Raw genomic sequence first — 19,803 nt, forward strand, 5'->3', positions numbered from 1 at the left:
ATGTACGCGAAGAGGGAAGTCCCAACACTGGGCAGTGTGTTAAAAGCTGTCAATGAGGACGACGACCTGCCCAACTTCAAGAAAACGACGTTGTGGAGGTTGATGAAGGACATCGGATCCACATTTGAAAAAAGAAAACGGAACCTTGCACTGATCGAGCGAAGTGACATCATTGCGTGGCGTCGCAAGTACTTGCGGGCAATCAAGGAATTCCGAGAACAGGGCAGGTATGAGTCGTTCCTTGCTTATTTTCTTACGCAGCACGTATAGACTGGCTTCACATAGAGGTTGTTAGCGTTGCAACCTCGTAGTCGTAAAAGAAAGTGCTGCTTCTGAATGACACATTTAAAAAATATTGTCTTAATCACGTTGCTGTTGCGGACCTTTTGCGTAGAGGTGACGTTTCACGGCCAGTTTTGCGCTACGTTTGGGTGGGGCACGAGTCTTCATGGGTAAGATTTAATCGCTAAATCCCAATTGGTACGGCAAGCAAAAACAAAACTACCAAAAATGTTGTAGCACCGCAATGGGTAGTGCCATCTCGTCGTCACCGTAAGAACGAATAAACACCCACCGTACACTGCCCGTTGCTCCGCTGGTGCGAGTTACTGGCGCTACTGCTGCGAACGTTGGGAATTTTTGTTCGCAGTCGCCACAAGTGAAGAGATCTCAAATGTTGCCGAGTAAGTCAAGTACCCCATGCAAACATAAAGTGAATATAAAGCGGCTACCAAATGCCGCCTGGGCGCGAAATATAAGCCCGAACAAGGGAGCAATAAAGCCGAGATAATTGTTTTTCTCGACTGTCTTTGAGCGGCTCTTTGTACAGTGTACAGCAGTGTGTTTCTTGCAGCGCATTACCTACTTACATGCTGCAGTGTGTTTGTTTACTGACAAGCATTAACTCGTGCACTTGGTTGTTTTGCATTTACAGGTGCATCATCTACCTAGATGAAACCTGGGTCAACGCAGGGCACACAAAAGAATACGTCTGGCAGGACAAGACTGTGAAGTCACCTCAGGATGCCTTCCTGAAAGGTTTAACAACAGGATTGGCTGCGCCTTCGGGCAAGAGGGCCCGTTTGATCCTTGTACATGCTGGTAGTAGTACAACAGGATTCGTGGAAGATGCTGCTGACTTCTTCAGGGCAAAAAAGGGAAACCACGCTGACTACCACTCTGAGATGGATGGCAACTACTTTGAGAAGTGGTTCACCGACAAGCTTTTGCCAAACATTCCGGCAAATAGCATTGTCGTCAGGGACAATGCTTCATACCTTAACGTGGCTCTTGAAAAAGCACCTCACCAAGCCTACATGCAAAGCTGATATTCAGTTTTGGCTCACAAAGAAAGGTGTTCCGTGGTCACAGGACATGGTGAGGGCAGAACTGCTGTAGCTTTCTCAAAAGATAAACCCGCCCAGTGTTGTGTACCGCATCGACACCCTGGCAGCTACCCATGGCCACGAAGTGCTTCGTTTACCACCATACGACTGCGAGTTCAATCCCATAGAACTTGTTTGGAGCCAAGTGAAGGGATACATTGAAAGTCGCAACAAATGTTTCACTTTGGCTGAAGTGGAAAAGCTCCAGCTGGAAGCACTGGCGTCTGTAAGCCAGGAAAACTGGCAGAACTGTTGTGTTCATGTGGAGCAAGTTGAGGCTGAAGCATGCAACGCGATATGATTGTTGACGCTGAAAATGAACCGGTTGTCTTCAGCATTTGACTCGTGCAACTCCTCTTCTGATGAATCGAGCACTGATTGTAGTGATGAAGATTTAAGTGGTATCGAGGAACTTGTCTGACTTCTAATTGATGTGAGAAAAGCCAACAGCCACAGAAACCAAGGGACACGAGAGATTTTTTTTAATTAATTCATTTATTTTGTGCTGTTGATCGATTAAGAATATTACTGAATATGTTACCGCTTAAAGCTAATTGATTAGCAAAGCAGAAGAAAAAACAACCACATGCCGCCGGTGGGACCCGAACCCACTACCTCCGAATTACGCGTCCGGTGCTCTACCGCTGAGCTACGGCGACGGCTGTCAATTCTTCTGCTTTAGGGGGTATTTATGTTTACAAATAACCTAACCTTTAGAGTGTTCACCAGCGCCACCCACGCTCTTAAGCGGCGGACGTAGCACGTCCTGAGTTACCGCGGATTTGACGTAGAAAGTCATCGAACGGCGAGAGTGGAAGCTGTGTGAGAACCCTCTTATGCTTTCTATGGCGTCAAGGCTGCCAGAACCGAGGCCCTCGCTAAGCAATTAAGCAAACAAGAGAGGGGGGATGAGGGGCTCGTTATAAATATGAGAAAAGCCAACAGCCACAGAAACCAAGGGACACGAGGGAATTTTTTTTAATTAATTCATTTATTTTGTGCTGTTGATCGATTAAGAATATTACTGAATATGTTACCGCTTAAAGCTAATTGATTAGGAAAGCAGAAGAAAAAACAACCACATGCCGCCGGTGGGACCCGAACCCACTACCTCCGAATTACGCGTCCGGTGCCCCTCATCCCCCCTCTCTTGTTTGCTTAATTGCTTAGCGAGGGCCTCGGTTCTGGCAGCCTTGACGCCATAGAAAGCATAAGAGGGTTCTCACACAGCTTCCACTCTCGCCGTTCGATGACTTTCTACGTCACATCCGCGGTAACTCAGGACGTGCTACGTCCGCCGCTTAAGAGCGTGGGTGGCGCTGGTGAACACTCAAAAGGTTAGGTTATTTGTAAACATAAATACCCCCTAAAGCAGAAGAATTGACAGCCCTCGCCGTAGCTCAGCGGTAGAGCACCGGACGCGTAATTCGGAGGTAGTGGGTTCGGGTCCCACCGGCGGCATGTGGTTGTTTTTTCTTCTGCTTTCCTAATCAATTAGCTTTAAGCGGTAACATATTCAGTAATATTCTTAATCGATCAACAGCACAAAACAAATGAATTAATTAAACAAAAATCCCTCGTGTCCCTTGGTTTCTGTGGCTGTTGGCTTTTCTCATAATTATAACGAGCCCCTCATCCCCCCTCTCTTGTTTGCTTAATTGCTTAGCGAGGGCCTCGGTTCTGGCAGCCTTGACGCCATAGAAAGCATAAGAGGGTTTTCACACAGCTTCCACTCTCGCCGTTCGATGACTTTCTACGTCACATCCGCGGTAACTCAGGACGTGCTACGTCCGCCGCTTAAGAGCGTGGGTGGCGCTGGTGAACACTCTAAAGGTTAGGTTATTTGTAAACATAAATACCCCCTAAAGCAGAAGAATTGACAGCCGTCGCCGTAGCTCAGCGGTAGAGCACCGGACGCGTAATTCGGAGGTAGTGGGTTCGGGTCCCACCGGCGGCATGTGGTTGTTTTTTCTTCTGCTTTCCTAATCAATTAGCTTTAAGCGGTAACATATTCAGTAATATTCTTAATCGATCAACAGCACAAAATAAATGAATTAATTAAAAAAAAATCCCTCGTCCCTTGGTTTCTGTGGCTGTTGGCTTTTCTCATATATATAACGAGCCCCTCATCCCCCCTCTCTTGTTTTCTAATTGATGTGTAATACACATTCTACCGAGGAAAGAGAGAGGACTCATCTGCATGCTGTGTTCACCTTTGTGCGTGTGTGGGTGGAAATGTGAAATATGTGTGCACGTGGGTGTGCGTTGATTAGTCTACCGAGGAAATTGTAACATTTCCATCAAAAATTGTAACATTTCCATGAAATCATTGCATCATTCTAATTCATTGCATCAAATTGTATCGGGCAGTAACTTGTCCTGTAGGTGGTGAGGTGGTCGTGTTAATAGTGTCTCTATAGAAGTAGAATTTGTAAGGGAGTGCCAATAGTACTTTTTCCAATTAGAATATGAATACTGGTACACGTCATCAATGTGTGCAGTTTTTGGAAGATTCATTGCAGAAAAATATGATGGAGCTTAATCAAGCGTTGTGTCAATTATTCGTAAAGTATATGAAAATTTCAGAGCTATTTGGATTCATTTAAATAATTTTGAACATCTACTGTTTGATTCGTTCGACTAACTGAACAGAAATTTATTGAATGTGCCATCCAAAAAGTTCAAACATTCACAAACCCCCAGGAATGGGCATCATTTTGTGTGTGAGGGTTGGGAATGGTATGGGTGTCTGATCTTCATGTGCTGAAAAGGAGTCCTGGTTTGGTGTTGTCTTGCATTACTGTCAATCTCTGATCGTTTTGACATGTTATACAGTGCCAGAGTTGAGGTAGCCAGTACTGTATGTTTTGTCCTTAATTTTTCGGGGGTGTGAACGATTTCAAGCTGGCTCTTGCTCAGTTCAGTGTGAATTTGTTTGTTTCGAGTCATGTCTTTGTTAGTACATTGGTCAGGTTTTCGTTTTATCAAATAGTGTTGTTCGATGGCTGCACATTTTTTTTTCCAATTTTGGAGCACTTGACTGATTGTGTGTTGGTGTACATCCACTGCACGTGTCTGCCACTGGCTGTTTCCAGAGTAAACCATTTCTCGCTAACTCTGCGGAGTCAGCATTCTTTATTGTCCTGTCTCATTTATTGTTTGCTCTTTCGAAACATTTTTTTCCTAGCGTTGTACAACTTTTTCTTCATTTTTACTTGACGCTCCCACAGCTTGGAACTCTTTTTACCTGGTTGCATGAAAATTCTGCCTCAGCAGCTTCTGCTCTTCTAGGAGAGTATGAAAATCGAAACAGCCTGTCTTGCCTCTGTATTGCCTTGATATACATTTGTGCACGACAACAAATCTGTAACTCTTGAGGCAGTACTATTTACTGTCACTGCGTGAATCAACACTATGTTCTAAATTTAACACTTAACACGGGAAAACAGGCCATATAGAGGTGCTGTGTGGAAAAATAATTTGACCAATCAGTTTAAATATACTGCTTTTTTGCCGCATATAATAGCCAAGTTATAGAGCTCTCTTCAATGACAAAGGAAAACGCGCTTTGCTTAAGAACGAAAGATATCTTAACAAAAACAAACTAATTGCAGATATGCGCAAGAATGTTACACATATACAGTCAGAAAATAGGTGATTAAGAAGTCTAGAATATGTTTTCTGCGCTCCTGCATGATAAACCAGCATTCTAAATTAATAGACATCTTGCTTCTGAACTTTGCGATCAGTAAAAAAAATAATTGTTCTCGCCAAGTTTTTTGGGCTACTCTACAGCACAGTGCCAAAGTCGGTCCCAGACTCTTTTGGCGAAGACTGGATCAGCCGCTAACCGGTTGCACAGAACAATTCATAACATGCCAGGTACCTTAAGAGAGGCCCAAAAAAAAGTGGGCTCCTCGGCAACGGCGAAATCAAAAGGTGCAGACGGCCACTTGTTAATCGGGCCACTGAGGAGCACTCACCACTGTGCTGATTAATTAAACCCGATGAAAGAATGTCACCTTTCGCACAAACCTCTCGCTCGCATCTATTTATTTATTTATTTATTCAATAAACCCCTAAAGGCCCTCAATCGAGGGTATTACATAGGGGGGAGCAATGACACACAACGCAAAATAAGAATGAGCAAGCACCAAGGTGCAAAACATAAATACAGAAAGCACATGTAGAAAACAAAACAAGAAACAAACAAAAACCTGTAGTATACATTGTAACTTACACGAAAAAAGAACAGATAGCGTTTTAGAGGCAATAACAATCGCAGGAACAAAACAAAATAATAAAACAGCTCAATGCAGCAAGTGGTACAATCAATTAGTAAAGCTAAACAGACATTTGGGTTAGAAGGTCGTGAAACTTGTAGATCCTTTGTAAAGTATAGTCTTGTAAAGTATAGTAAAGTATAGTATAGTCTGACTATACTTGTAAAGTATAGTCAGAATGCTGCAGAATCGGGAAGAAAACCGCCATTGCTGACCAAAAGCCGGTGCGAGCTCACTGACAACGAATTTCGGACAGCTCACATTAACGCGGTATGCATCAAATGAACAGATGCATGAAGTTCATTTCAGAACTCAGCATAACATTCAAGCAATTCAGAACAAAACGAGTTTTTTCATTCAAGTCACGCAAAATTAAACTTCCGATGAAAAAAAATGTGCAAAAAAAATATTTCACCATGCAGGATTTGAACCCCCGCACCCCCATTTCCTATCCACTCCCCGGAGCGACGCGTTAGACCGCACGGCCACAGAACATCTTTTTTCTTCATTGCATCGAAGAACTTGCGTAGAAAGGAGGAAAACTTCAATCAGACTGGTTCGCGTCTCAAGTTACCGGGCTGCTTAATAGGAGCCGCCACAGCCCTAACTCAACACTGCATCCTCATCAAAACATCAAAATTCAGGGAGGCCCACACATGCATTTAGGCACGGTATCCAGCTTGGAGGTTCTTCGCGTGCAGCATATACACTCCTCACCAAAGCACACTGTTCACGAAACACAGATTTGGACGATCTTGGTGGCTCGGCATGTCTATCCATCATACGGCTTTTCCAAAGACTAAATAGTCCCATCGACACAAACAGATCATAAGGCACAACAGAGTTTTTGTCAACAGGCAGAAATCTAATAGTGTATGGTGTAATTTCAATGTCCTTCTTAAGAGTTCGTTGTAGTATGTCCCAAAAGAACATGGCATCACGGCACAGGATGAAGCAATGATCAATTGTCTCAGGCACGTTACACAGACGGCAATTCACATTCCAGGGTACAAACATCCCCTTCTCATTAAGAAATGTCTTGACAGGCAGCGTCGCTAAGTGTAGTTTAAAAAAAAAACGTTTTAGCGGCTGAATGAATGCACATCCGCCTAACATGCTTTAGAACACTGATGTCCAAAGACCCCAGATAAGGCTGCTGATACAATGGTGTAGGGAACAAAGACTCAGTGAGAGCCTGGGTCATCTGTTTTCTCGAGAGGCTATACAGGTAATCTAAAGAGAAGCGCACAGTGAGGGAATTGAAAGTGTCAGCAACCTCCTTAAGGAATCCCCGTAAAGTCCCCTCACGAGCCTGCACAGTCGGTGCGAATAAGTAAGGCAAATGAAAACTAAGCCGCCTAATGAGCACAGCTACCAGAAACGGGTGGTTTGCCGATTTGAAAAAGAAGAAACGGGAAACAAGTTGATGCACGAACAGGTGAACAAGGCCCACTCCACCACCCTCTAAGGGAAGGAACAAGTTGTCACGCCTCATGGGCTCCCATTGAGAGCGCCACACGAATGTTGTAAATATTCTGTGTATTGCTTGCACCTTCCTCCTCGCACAATGCAGGACTTGAAGGACATACGCGAGCTTTGCAAACAAAAATATGTTACAGACATGTGCCCTCGCAAACACTGAGAGTTCCCTACCCATCCAAGCCTGTGTTTGCCACCGTAGAGTTACAATTTGTGAATCCCAGTAGGCTGTACTGTTGCGAACTTGGTGCAGCGAAACGCCTAGGTACTCAAGAGGGCTACAGTTCCAGCATATGCCACCGAACTGGCTTGGCCTAGTTCCCTAATAACCCAACCAAGAGCATTTGGATTTCTCTAAATTAAGAGCCGCGCCTGATACATCGCAGAACTGTTTAGTTAAGTTTAGAGCCTCAAGTACACTCTTTTTGTCAGAACAAAAGAGGGCGACATCATCAGCGCAGGCTAAAACTTTACCTTCACATTGAGCCAGAGAGAAACCGCGGATAGCTGCGCTGTTAATTATACTGAGACAGAGGGGTTCAAGATATAGGGCAAACAACAATGGAGACAGTGGACATCCTTGACGAACAGATGCTTCTAGTGGTATTGGTTTCGTTAGCTCCTGATTAACAATAACCCTTGTATAGGAGTTCTTATAGCACAGCCTTATGCCTTTGAGCAAGACGTCACCAATATTTGCATACTCCAAGACCGCGAACAAGAAATCGTGCTGAACTTTATCAAACGCCTTCGCCAAGTCAATTTCAATCAGAGCTACTTGGCCTGTCTCATCTGATACTGTCTCTAATACTGAACGTGCAATATGGATATGTGCTTGAATACTGCGGCCTCTAATACCACAGACCTGATGCGAACCTATCAAGTCCATAATGACGAGCTGCAGACGACTGCTAAGAACCTTGGCAAAAATTTTGTAATCAACATTGCAGAGGGAAATTGGACGATATCCCTCAACAGTTTTCAACCGATTAGTATCTTTGCTTTTGGGAATTAATATTGTGTGCCCAGAATAGAAAGTGGGAGGCAGGACACCCACATCATAAGATGCTTGGAAAACTTCCGTCAAAACAGGCACTAGGCAAGGCGAAAATGTTTTATAGAATTCGCTAGTAATACCATCTGGCCCTGGAGATTTCTGGCTCTGCAGGGCAGAAATGGCTGATTGAATTTCATCCAAAGTGATAGGTCCCTTCACTATAGCACACTTCTCATCGTCAAGTCCAGGGAAGTTTCCGAGTAAGGAACTGTAATCGAAACCCTGATTTGGATCTTCGCAACTGCCAAACAACTTCCGATAATAGTCGAAGAAAGTAACAAGAATACCAGGTGCATCGCTGTATGTGCAATCACCATACTGAATTTCCAATATTTTCTTCGCAAGAGCATTCTCTCTTTCATCACTCAGGGCCCGACTAGAAGGTTGCTCGTCTAGAAACCTTCGGGACCTAGATCTTATCAAGGCGTCCTTATATATTTCTGTCGCAAATTGTTGAAGCTCTGCTTTTACGTTATTAATCTCTTCGAGATAGGCACCCGGCCTAACCCTCTTTAGCTCATGTAGCTCCGTTAAGGTGCGCCCAAGCTCACGAAGGTGATGTCTCTTCAGGAAAGCGATTCTTGCTGAGGCCTCAATTGCCAAGTTTTTGATCTCCTGTTTAAACAAGTCTCACTTTTGAAAAACGAACAGATCACGGCGTGGCCATACGTCTTTCAAACAAGTAGGAACAGCACGCTGAAAGATTTCGTCTGAGAGCAGACAGTTATTCACCTTCCACAACTCCCATCGAGGGTGAAGTGCATGCCGAGTGTACCTCCCTATCTGAAGAGACACCATACAGTGGTCACTGAAGAAGATGGGCCGCACCCATTAGCCAAACACACTTGCTAACGCGTCTACAGAAACGCAAATTCTGTCAAGGCGAGCATTAGAGGAAAACTGAAAATGAGTGAAATGTATACTATCGCCTTTTTCCTGTCCCACATCCACAAGATTATATCCAGAAACCAAATCGGTAAGTAATGCAGCACTAGGGTCATATCTCTTACATACCACTGATCGGTCCTCATCCCTACAAACGCAATTAAAATCTCCCAACATTATAATTTTGTGGTCCGTGCACAAATGTTCAACTAATGACAGAAAGAAAAGCCTTCTATCGCGCTGCTTTATGGGGGCGTAAACACAAATAATCCGCCACTGTACACCTGAAATTGTGAGATCACAGCATATAAGTCGCCCCTCGTCATCTACGCAATAAGATATGGCTGTCATCTCTAGCGTGTTCGCCAGGAATAGCATGCAACCTCCGGATAAGCCTCTCGCATGGCTAACAATAATGCTGTATTCCGACAAAAAAGACTCGAGAGCAGCTTCTGTCCCTTCATAAGAGGACAACTTTGTTTCCTGGATAGCGGCTACACGCACGCTCCATTTCTTTAAGAGATGCCGTACCTGCTGTTGCCTCCTACGATTACGCATACCCCTAACGTTGCGGGTAGCGACTTGATATGCTGCGACGCTCGCCATTTTTGGTGCCAGTCTTAACAAACGCCATCCCCTGGCCCGCCTCCAAACTGGCGGCCTCTCGGGCAGACATCGCCCTCCTCTTTAACGCCGCCCTTCCCGTGGCCTCTACACATTGTGCCTTGTGGTCGGCGCCATCGATACACACCTCGTCAGCATCTGCTGGACGTTTCAAAGGTGTTGTGCTGTCCATGTCTTGCTCTGAGACAGCCAAGGCCTCGGCCCACGAACCCGAGGGGAGCACATTACTCGCTGCCACACTGACAGCCGACAGAGAACCAGACAAGCCAAAGATCGACGCCACACACGGCTCACCGTTACCCTCCAACGACGAAGCAGAATCAGCAACAGAGGAGGATCGGCGAGCATTCACTGGCTGTATCGCCTCGACTGACTCCACAGGAGGCATATCCGGACGTTGTCCTGTGGCGACGAGGTGTTCCTGTGCAGCAAGCACAGCAGGCTCTGTAGCACTCACGGGGGGCCCGGGCCCGGCGGTTTTCGATCTGGAGGCGCGGATGCTAGATGGCCAGTCGCTTCAGATTCCGTGTTGATTTGAGGTGTTGAAGCCTTCTGTTACCCATCTATTCGATGCTCACGACTTAGTTCTCCGGTCGCGTCGACAACCTCAGACACATCCATGATGTGTTCTGATGCCACGTCATCTTCCCGTGACCACTGGCCTTGAAGCAGCCTGTCAGCGTAACTCAATACGCAGTTCTCTACAGTATGGCCAAATCGTCGGCACTGGGTGCATCGAGGCGTGCGACACTGGCGCCATACATGTCCAACCCGGCTGCATCGGAGGCACAGTGGAGGTCTCCCAGGGATAAGGACTAATGCCTGCACGCCATAAACATTAAGTGTGTGTGGAATTGTGCTTGCTGACACTCCATCCTTGAGTGTGAGGGAGATTTCACGGTTCGCCGTTTCCATATGCTCCATACCTGGGCACCGCCACTTTTCACGCTCCACAGACTGAATCGTGCCATAAGGCTCTAATGCTTCCACAATCCTCCGGTGCTCCATATAGCGGGGAAGCCAAAGGAGCTTAACCTTGACGTTCTTAGTATCCGGGTCGAACACCATGCACCTCAGTCCTTTGACAGGAAACTCCGCTTTGTTAACAAGCTTCTGTTTGGAAGAACTACTCGCAGGTAACCATCCACGCGTGGCTCATTTGGTATTGACCAATGCACAAAATTTCCCGGAGATCCAATATCTGTGCGAGTGCGTCACGGAAGTCAGGTGCTCGGTACGGGCGACCCTTAAGGTCAGCATGCAGGAAAACAGTATTAAGGACAACATTACCGGTAGGCCATCGGTGCCGGACAACTTTGTACGAGTCCGTAGTGTCCTGAGACGTCAGAAGACCTCGGCCAACGGCCGATGCGCTGTTTCCAGCAAGGAGCATGTTGATGCACAGCCGCACAGAACGGCTTCTTCCTCTTCCTCTTCCCCCACCCACACACACACGCACGCACGCACGCACGCGCACGCACGCACACACACGCGCACACACGCGCACACAAGCGCACACACGCGCACACACGCGCACACACACACACACACACACACACACACACACACACACACACGGCCACAGAACATCGCTGAGTAGTACACCTCTCCATTTTTTTTGCGGGCTACTTCCGTAGCTTCCACAGCGTTGCACATGATGTATGAAACGGAGTATAGGTGGTGATTAATACTTCAAGAAATGCTTCGGTGCGACAGACAAGGACAAGACGTAGAAAACACACCACAGAGAGCCAAATAACAACTGACTTTATTTAAACCCGCGTCAACGAATACATGCTTTGCGCTTATCAACAACACAAAAATAGATATATTACAGTGAAGAGAGCACTAGGTACAAAATGATTAGCAAACACGGCACGTGTGACACAAGCGAACATCGACTTGCACCAAATCTAATCAATTTTATAGAAATTCTAATGCTTTCTTGAGCAGCGTCACAGATCACTGTAGGCTCTTTTATGTGGTCTCTCCCGCTAGACAGGCAATGTGCTGTGTGTTCCGCCATCATCGCTTCTTCAACGTGCTGTGCCTGCGCCCATGCCTGCTGCCTGCGAGTCAATGTCTGCCCGCGCAACATTTCTTCCCTGATTTGCGTGCTAAGGCCATTCCTTGGTCACTGCAGAAGAATATGCAAGATTTTGAAGGCGGAAGGCTGGAGGCAAGCGAGGCTCTTTGAGGACTGGCGGAGGGTGTTGTGCCCGCAATGGAAAGGACTCGGGGCATCAGGCATGCAGTTGTGGGAGAATTACCGCAACATTACGAGAGCGTCGCCTGAATTCCTGTGGAGCAGCCTGCGTCCACACCTACTGAGGAAGGAGAAAAGAAAGGACCTTGGCGTCGTCCCGGTTTCCTACTTCAGCGATGCTTCCCTCCCAAATGAAGTCGTAAGTGTACCAGAGCATGGACCAAAATTCTCTCTTCAGCCTGCAGCAGACAAGCTTGAACTGCTAGCGACGGTGCACAAGGTGGCAGATAAGGCACCCACGTAAGAACAAACCCAGTGTCTTATGGAAGGCTAGAAAGCTTGAAGCGTGCGATGAGGGGCTAGTTGGTATGACATTATGAGAACAAAAAATAACTGCGCAAAAGGACGGGACAGGAGAAAGAGAACCACACGGGACAAACGCAGACTGACAACTGATTTATTCCACCAACTCCTCTTTCCTTCAGCAGCAAAGCGCACGCGCACCAACCACAAAAACAAAAACAAAAGCCCCGCTCATCTCGTGGAATCAAGGAACTCCATCTCCTTGCGGTACAGGTGTACTGAAGCATCGCTAACACACCTGTCAAGCCCTAATCTCGTGATTTCCAAGGCTTCGATAATTTCCCGTTCTTTCTTATCCCTCGAGCGACCGATAATTTTAGTCCTATCGAAAATTACGAGAATCGAAATGAGCAAGGACAGGCATGATTTGCAAGTGGCGCCATAAAACATCAAATCCCCGTTGCTGCCGCTCTAGCCGCACGAATGGGACGTCTTCTCTTGTCAGATGCGTCAACGGCGCAGAAAGTCGGGGAAAAGGGGCCGATGAACCGCAGGTAATAAGCGCAGAGGCACAAAAAGCGCCGGTCGTTTTCTTGTCCCAAGTTGTGAGAAATTTGTCGACGGCCGAGGGTTTAGCAGGATCCGACCGGACACCGCTACGGCTGGCGGCATGGTCTAGAAGCAGGAGCTCCTCATAAAGAAGTGGCATTTTTTAAGCTTTCACGTGAGGCCTGCTTATCTTTAAATCTCTAGCACGGTCAAAAGGTGGTCGAGGTGCTCCTGGAATGTTGCGAAAATACAACCACGTCATCCAGGTAGACCAAGCACGTTTGCCCTTCAGGCCGCATCAAGCAGCGTCCATGGTTCTTTGAAACGTCGCTGGAGCAGAACACAAACCGAAAGGAAGGAACCTGAGATCATAAACTGCATTCGGCGTCATGAAAGCTGTTGGCTCGCGACTCATCTACTTCGATGTGTCACTAACCGCTTGTTAATACGAGCGAAGAAAAGTATCACGCTTGCCGCAGCCGCTCAATAGGATCGTCAGGGCGTGGTAACGGGTAGACGCCATATTTCGTGACCTGGTTAAATTTACCGTATTCAACATAAATAATTGACTGCCATCTTTCTTCTTAACCAAAAACCGAAGGCGAAGCCCAGGGACTCCTTGACGGCTGTAAAACATCATACTGCAGCATTTCTTCGACTTCTTGAGCTATACCCTTGCGTTCCCGCCGTGAGACACGGTCCGGGTTTTGTCGAACCGGTCGAATACTTTCGTTCGCTGTTATTCGGTGCCTAGCAAGAGCTGTCTGTTTGACTTCTGACGCATGCGATACACAGCCTTGCAAGTGATGCAGAATCCCGACAAGTCTTTCATTCCCGGGTTCATCTAGGACAAATTGGGTGTTCGACAGGTGGATATTTTGCTCTGAACGGCAGACAGCCTGTAGTTGCAGCGTTGTCGTCAAAGTAAGCGATGGTGGGGCCCTTGGCGATGTGTTGCCATTCGTTCCCGAAATTTGTCAGAATATTCCCCAGACCATTGATTAGACGTAGGATACCTCGCGCTACGCAGACCCCATGAGAGAGCACAAGCGCAGTGTTCTCCTCAGCAACGCCGTCAGTACAGCACAGGTCGTCACAAATGACGCTAACGAGGGCACAGGATCGCGGAGGCGCAGCCACATCCCTGTCGATGGTGCGCAGGGCCGCTCTGTGTGGTTCGGCGTCGGCTGAAACTTTTCGAGGGGTCGAAAATGGTGCCAGACGGCCAGGAACGTTTGTGATGGCATCACCCTCGCGCAAAAAGTCATTGCAAAGATCAGGTCCTTGCAGCAATGGAAAAGTGCCAACAAAAGCGGAGTTGGCAATGGTAAGTCCGTCAATACACCTTCCGGTAGGTGTTATGAGCTGACCAATAGCAGCAGGGATTTGCGGTCCCGTCCATTCTGTTTTGACGTTGCTGAGTCGATCAACTAGGTCCTTACTTATTATCGAGCAAGTAGACGCCTTTATCAACCAATGCCGTCACTTGGTGCCCGTCAACGTTAACCCGGAAGTCGCGCAAAATAACTGCATCGTTGTCAAGAAAATTCTGTATAACGGAATCAGGCTGCAGTGACATCGGGATCTCGGAATCGTGCTGCGGCGGCATTGGGGGGGGGGGGGGGAGGGGGGAGTCTTTTGAATCTCTGCTGTGAGCAACCTTCCCCTCCGAGGTCGCCGCTTTCCGTTTCCCCGGTGTGGGCTTCGAGACCACTTCCGAGCCCATCTGCGGAATTCCTGCGGGTGGGCGACGTGTAAGCGCGGGAGATGGGGAACGTGGACGGCAAGTAAGGGAAGTGACGCGGACAGCGAGATATTCCTGGATTTCACCGGGTCGCTCAGCGAAACGGGAACAGCGAGCGTCACGTGGGAAACCCCGAAGCCCGATTTTATGGTAGGTGCAACGGCAGTACAGGTGGACAGCTTCCCTGCAATGATAGCAGAGCTGCTGCTGGTCAGATGTGTGCCGTAAAGCCGGCTTCCGAGTCGGCGGACTTTATGCGGGGCCCCACAGGGGTCACTGGTGGAATGACCGGCGGCGGCGGGTGGTATGGCTGACGTTCGCACGGTAGGGAACTCGGGACGACGGAGAGCTGCCGCGCAGCTTATGGGACGTGGCTCCGGCATCGAGTGAGGCGCTGAAAAATGCCTGCCGGGTCTCTTTGCGTGCAAATGCGCTAACGGCCGCGGCTGTCTAGTCACGCGAGCCGAGGTTCAGTTTCCGCAGCTCCTCACGGACCGCTACGCCTATACAGCTCACGCAAGGAGAAATTGTCGCTAGACGTGCACATAGCGTACGTACTCCGCATGACTCACCGCAGGAGTCCTTTCGGTTGCATCGCTGTTGCAAGGCTCGCTCAATGGCGATAGCTTCTTTGATGAAGTCTGCGACAGCCTGCGGGGGATTTCAGACCAAACCACCGAAGAGTTGGTCACACCTTGCGTCAGGTGGCGAAATTTCGGGGCTTCCGCCATATCGAGGTAAACGCGCCGAGAAAGACGGCTAATGTCCTCGGCCAACATGGCGACGGTCTCATCCGGTTTTTCTATGAAAGCTACCAGTAGGCGGCGCGCACGATCCCGGTGGTGTGTGCTAGGAAAGGTGTCCCGAACATACTCCCGGAAGCTATACTAGCTTTGAATCTCCGGCTCCCTGTTTTCGGTTTGGTTTGGTTTATGGGGTTTAACGCCCCAAAGTGACTGAGCCTATGAGGGACGCCGTAATGAACGGCTCCAGAAATTTCGACCACCTGGGGCTCATTAACGTGCTCTGACATCGGACAGTACATGGGCCTCTAGAACTTCGCCTCCATCGAAATGCTACCGCCGCGGCCGGGATCGTACCCGCGTCTTTCAGGTCCGCAGCCGAGCACCATAACCAGTGAGCCACCGCGGCGTACCCTTGTTCTCAAACGAGGTCTTGGCTCTGTCGTCGAGTGTGAAGTAAACGTTCCCTAGCATCTGCGCAGGGCGCCATTGGTTGAAATTGGCCACCGGCTGAAACTGATCAAGGATTAAGCTAGTCTTTGACGTCTTCAAAAGTGCGGCCATTGAAACTGACCGGAACACGGGACCGCTGAAGCGACAAGGAAGACCCGTTGGCCTGCCCCATGGAGCTAGGCTCAAGGAACCGATGAGTGGGCGCCTCTTCGTGTAAGAGTCCAAACTCTGGGACCAGTACCAAAACGCTTTGGTTAGTGTGGTGTACAGGCAGGCAAGCCTGCCGGGACTCAATGTGCTGCTTTCAGAAGCGGTCTTAGACATCGGGGCGATGAGCCCTCAACCTCCACCAGTGTCACGTATAGGGAACGTTGCGAACTCGAGCTTATACGCTGCAGAGGAACAACAGCGTTCAAGAGCACTGGAAGCGGCGACAGCACTGAGAGACAGCCGGAGAGGAATGTCAGTCTTTTCAACGCAGCCCCAGCGAGGCGCGCTACCTTCCCGCCAAGCAACCGCAGAGCGCCTATTGTTTCAGAGGCGACCATATCACCACTGCATAAAAATTAAAAAAAAGTTCAGCTGTGCTATGCCAACGCCTATTCCAAAAGCAATTTTTAAAAAAAGAGCTGTATTCACATACACTACCTAAAAACAAAAAAATCGTTCATATTGAAACCAATAAACCTACGGTCACGGCGGCAGCGTTTTAGCACACACATAATTAAAGAGCGCTGAAGTGCTGAACGATGTTTGTGCGCCTTATTGGCATCCTCGACAGCAAATTTCTTCGGTGACCTTCCACTCCGACGACTATGTGTACTTCTTTCACTGTCTCATTTATCCCTTCTTCAAGGTAGAGGTCGGATGTTCACACTGAGGGATGCAATTCTTGCGTCTTCATAATCTCTCATCCATGAGAACAGAGACAGAGAAACGAATCAACACGTCCACGCATGCACAGGTTGAAAATTGCCAGGACTCTGCACAACTCGGTCGCAAGAGCAGACGGTGGTGACAGTACCTTTAGTTTATTTTTTAACGCTTTAGCCTGAAGTCTCCCGTGTTGCAGAAAATCCGGCGTCGTTGTAAGTGGTGGCGTGAGCGAAAAGTCTCGATTAGTCGAACAGGTACTACGTCACACGTCAAGCGGCGGTTATGAAAGGGTACGAAAACGCTAGGAAATGGGTCATTAGAATATTGCAGCACAGCTAGAACGACATTAGGATATCGAACTTTATAATGTAAATGAACTGCGTTTAAATGAAAATTAAAATAATTAGTCGGGAATCGACTCTCTGACTTTAGGTCACAAGTCAGAGACGCTATCCGTAGGCGACGCAGGCACGATCGTACAGCTTGATTAATGCGCGGTTTTATTTTTTGTCGTGCGGTCTTTTGAAACAATGTGGAAGCAGTGTCGATATCTGCTTAAGCAAGAAGAGCCGCAGTAAGGGCCCATTAACGTTGTCGCATCATAACCTTAGGAATGGAGCTTAAGTGTCCCGCAGTCTTTTCGCCTTTTCCACCTGATAACTCGCTTCTTAGTAGGATAAGTATTTAGTTTTATTAGAACACGATAGCCTATTACAGCAGACCAATTTCAATCTCGCCTCAGTGTTCTCTTTAAATCATGCCCTAAAATACCTCCTAAAGAGGCAGCGATCACGCTTCTTCACATGCTGTGTACACAACCATATCATGCGAGGTGACTTCGTATACAAAGAACGAAGAGCACAGGCAACATCGTTGCACTTTGGCTTGGACTGGCTTGCCATAGTCAGGCATATGAGAGAGAGAGAAAGGAATTTTAATGATAGGAAAGCAAGAGGCACGTGTTCACAATGTTAGAACTATGACAGCCTGAAAGGAGAAGAAAAATTAACACGTATGTATCTGCTTAAATTGCTGTGATGGCTTTACACTGCGCTAATGATCACCACACAGATTATCCAATGCCACCTTTTGACTTTTAGCTGTCTTAGAATCCCATGGCGACAATATTGACGCAGGTGCGTTGCCGGGTCAACCGAGGGTTTCGACGAACAGATCCGCGCGCGACAAAGGAGCTTTAACGGTTCGCACTTTGGCGAAATGTGACTGTTGACCTTATGACGCTTTCTAAGAAAAAATGCGTCAATCTTCTTTCCGTGACATGAACGGAATGCTACGCAAACACAATGCACAGATAAATATCAAACGCCACCTCCACAACCTCGCTATCGTTGCTGTAATATGTCGTTTGATCCTGTGCTATCGAGAATTAAACAGCGACGAGACTTGAAAAATATTTGATCCATTAGGAATTCACTGCTGAAAGTGATAGATATGTTGGGAGAAAATTGTGTTTTGTTTTCCGATAAAAGAAATTAATGGGCCGCCGCGGTGGCTCAGTGGTTATGGTGCTCAGCTGCTGACCCGAAAGCCGCGGGTTCGATCCCAGCCGCGGCGGTTGCATTTCTTTGGAGGAGAAATTCTGGAGGCCCGTGTACTGTGCGATGTCAGTACACGTTAAAGAACCCCAGGTGGTCGAAATTTCCGGAGCCCTCCACTACGGCGTCTCTCATAACCTTAGTCGCTTTGGGACGTTAAACCCCATAAACCAAACCAACCAAATTAATGCATTTTCCGATCTAGCAGGCATCTAACTGATTACTGTAGTGGTGATGGCATTGTGAATAGAACTTGGCTATTTTGTTTTATTATACACACGCTCCTGATAAACAGTTATGCGTTGTACTTGGAAATATAAACTGCGTTGCTATGTATTCCAATGACCTGGAGGGTCTACTTGTTTCTCCTGTTTTTCACGCAAGTGCATCTTTCTGGACTAGGCCCATTCCGCGAGCCCAAAGCTCGAGACTTATGGGACCTTCAAGAAATGCTTAGGCGCGGCCGACAAGGACAAGACAAGACGTTGAAAATGACGTCAACGCCGAATTTTCCGGCGACGCTCTTCAGGCCGTGCGAGACCCTCTGAACATGGGGCATAACTTCATTCTTCCGCCTCTCCTGTGCATCCGCCCTCCGAGGTTTTGAGTTTGGTCGGAAGGACTTCAACAGGGACTCAGCGACAGCCTGAAGAAGGGCCAGCGGAAAACCAGCAGACCTAAGGCGATCAACCTGAGCCTCAAAGCTAACCTGAACCTTATGTGGACAGGACTTGGCTAATGAAGCCCTGAGGCAAGTTGATACATACCCCTCTTAACCAGCTTCAAATGGCACGAGTTAAAGGGCAGGAGTGCCTTTTTGCGTCATGTCGCCGACCACTTCTGTGAAAACAACCTTTCTCTGCTCCTGGCAGACAAAGAAGCAGGATTCACTGTCCCTCCTCGAGCACTCTTCGACAAAAAAGCCAGGCAGGCCGTCAACAAGAACTTCTAGAAAACTAATCTACTAACGTCCAAGGTGAAGCATCGCGCTGTGTCTCTCCTGGGTGAGCTGAATCTGCGGACCTTAGCAACTAAGGTCCCTAAATTTAAATCTGAGGTATTTACATCTTTTTTACCGCCAAAAGCCACAAAGATTCTTGCGCGTTCAGTACGATTGTAACGGAGCGGGACAGTTGGCTGTTGCTCGTCAGCAAGTTTTTGCAGTCCCGAGTCAACTTAAACCGGAAGATCCGTTCAAAGTCTCCAACTCTGATTGTGTGGTTGACATTCTCAAACAACGTGCTTCAAGGGCCGATTCTGCCTTTTCGGTAGATGTGGAGTAACTTTTTTATTCAGTTCCGCACGATGATCTTCTCGTTGCTGTAAGGGAGTTGGTTGAGCATTGGGGTGCTGTTGCCTTTCAGAACGCTTGTGGTGTCTATCCATTGAATCTTTTCTAGAGCTTCTAAAGTTTTATCTTCAGTCGACAGTTGTCAAATTTGAAGACGGGTTTTATGTACATAGAAAAGGAATTTGCATCGGGCCTTCTGTGTGCTCATTTTGACACGAGGTTGCGTCGTGAGAGTTTTGAGATATGTAGATGATTTTTTGGTAATTTTACCAATACCTCAAACACGTTCTTGAAAATATAGCCGGATAAATTATATCTCTTCTTTCTAGTGTGTCTGATTCCCTCCGTTTCACCTCTGAGTTGCCATCT

General features: G+C 47.5%; 1 pseudogene; it reads left to right on the forward strand.

Annotated features, from left to right (window-relative positions):
• Positions 1 to 1,398, forward strand: LOC149369672 (uncharacterized; annotated as a pseudogene).
• The last annotated feature ends 18,405 nt before the right edge of the window (positions 1,399 to 19,803 follow it).

This window comes from Amblyomma mixtum, chromosome 1 (assembly GCF_055824585.1).
Source record: "Amblyomma mixtum isolate Tamu chromosome 1, ASM5582458v1, whole genome shotgun sequence".
NCBI classification, from domain to species: Eukaryota; Metazoa; Arthropoda; class Arachnida; order Ixodida; family Ixodidae; genus Amblyomma; species Amblyomma mixtum.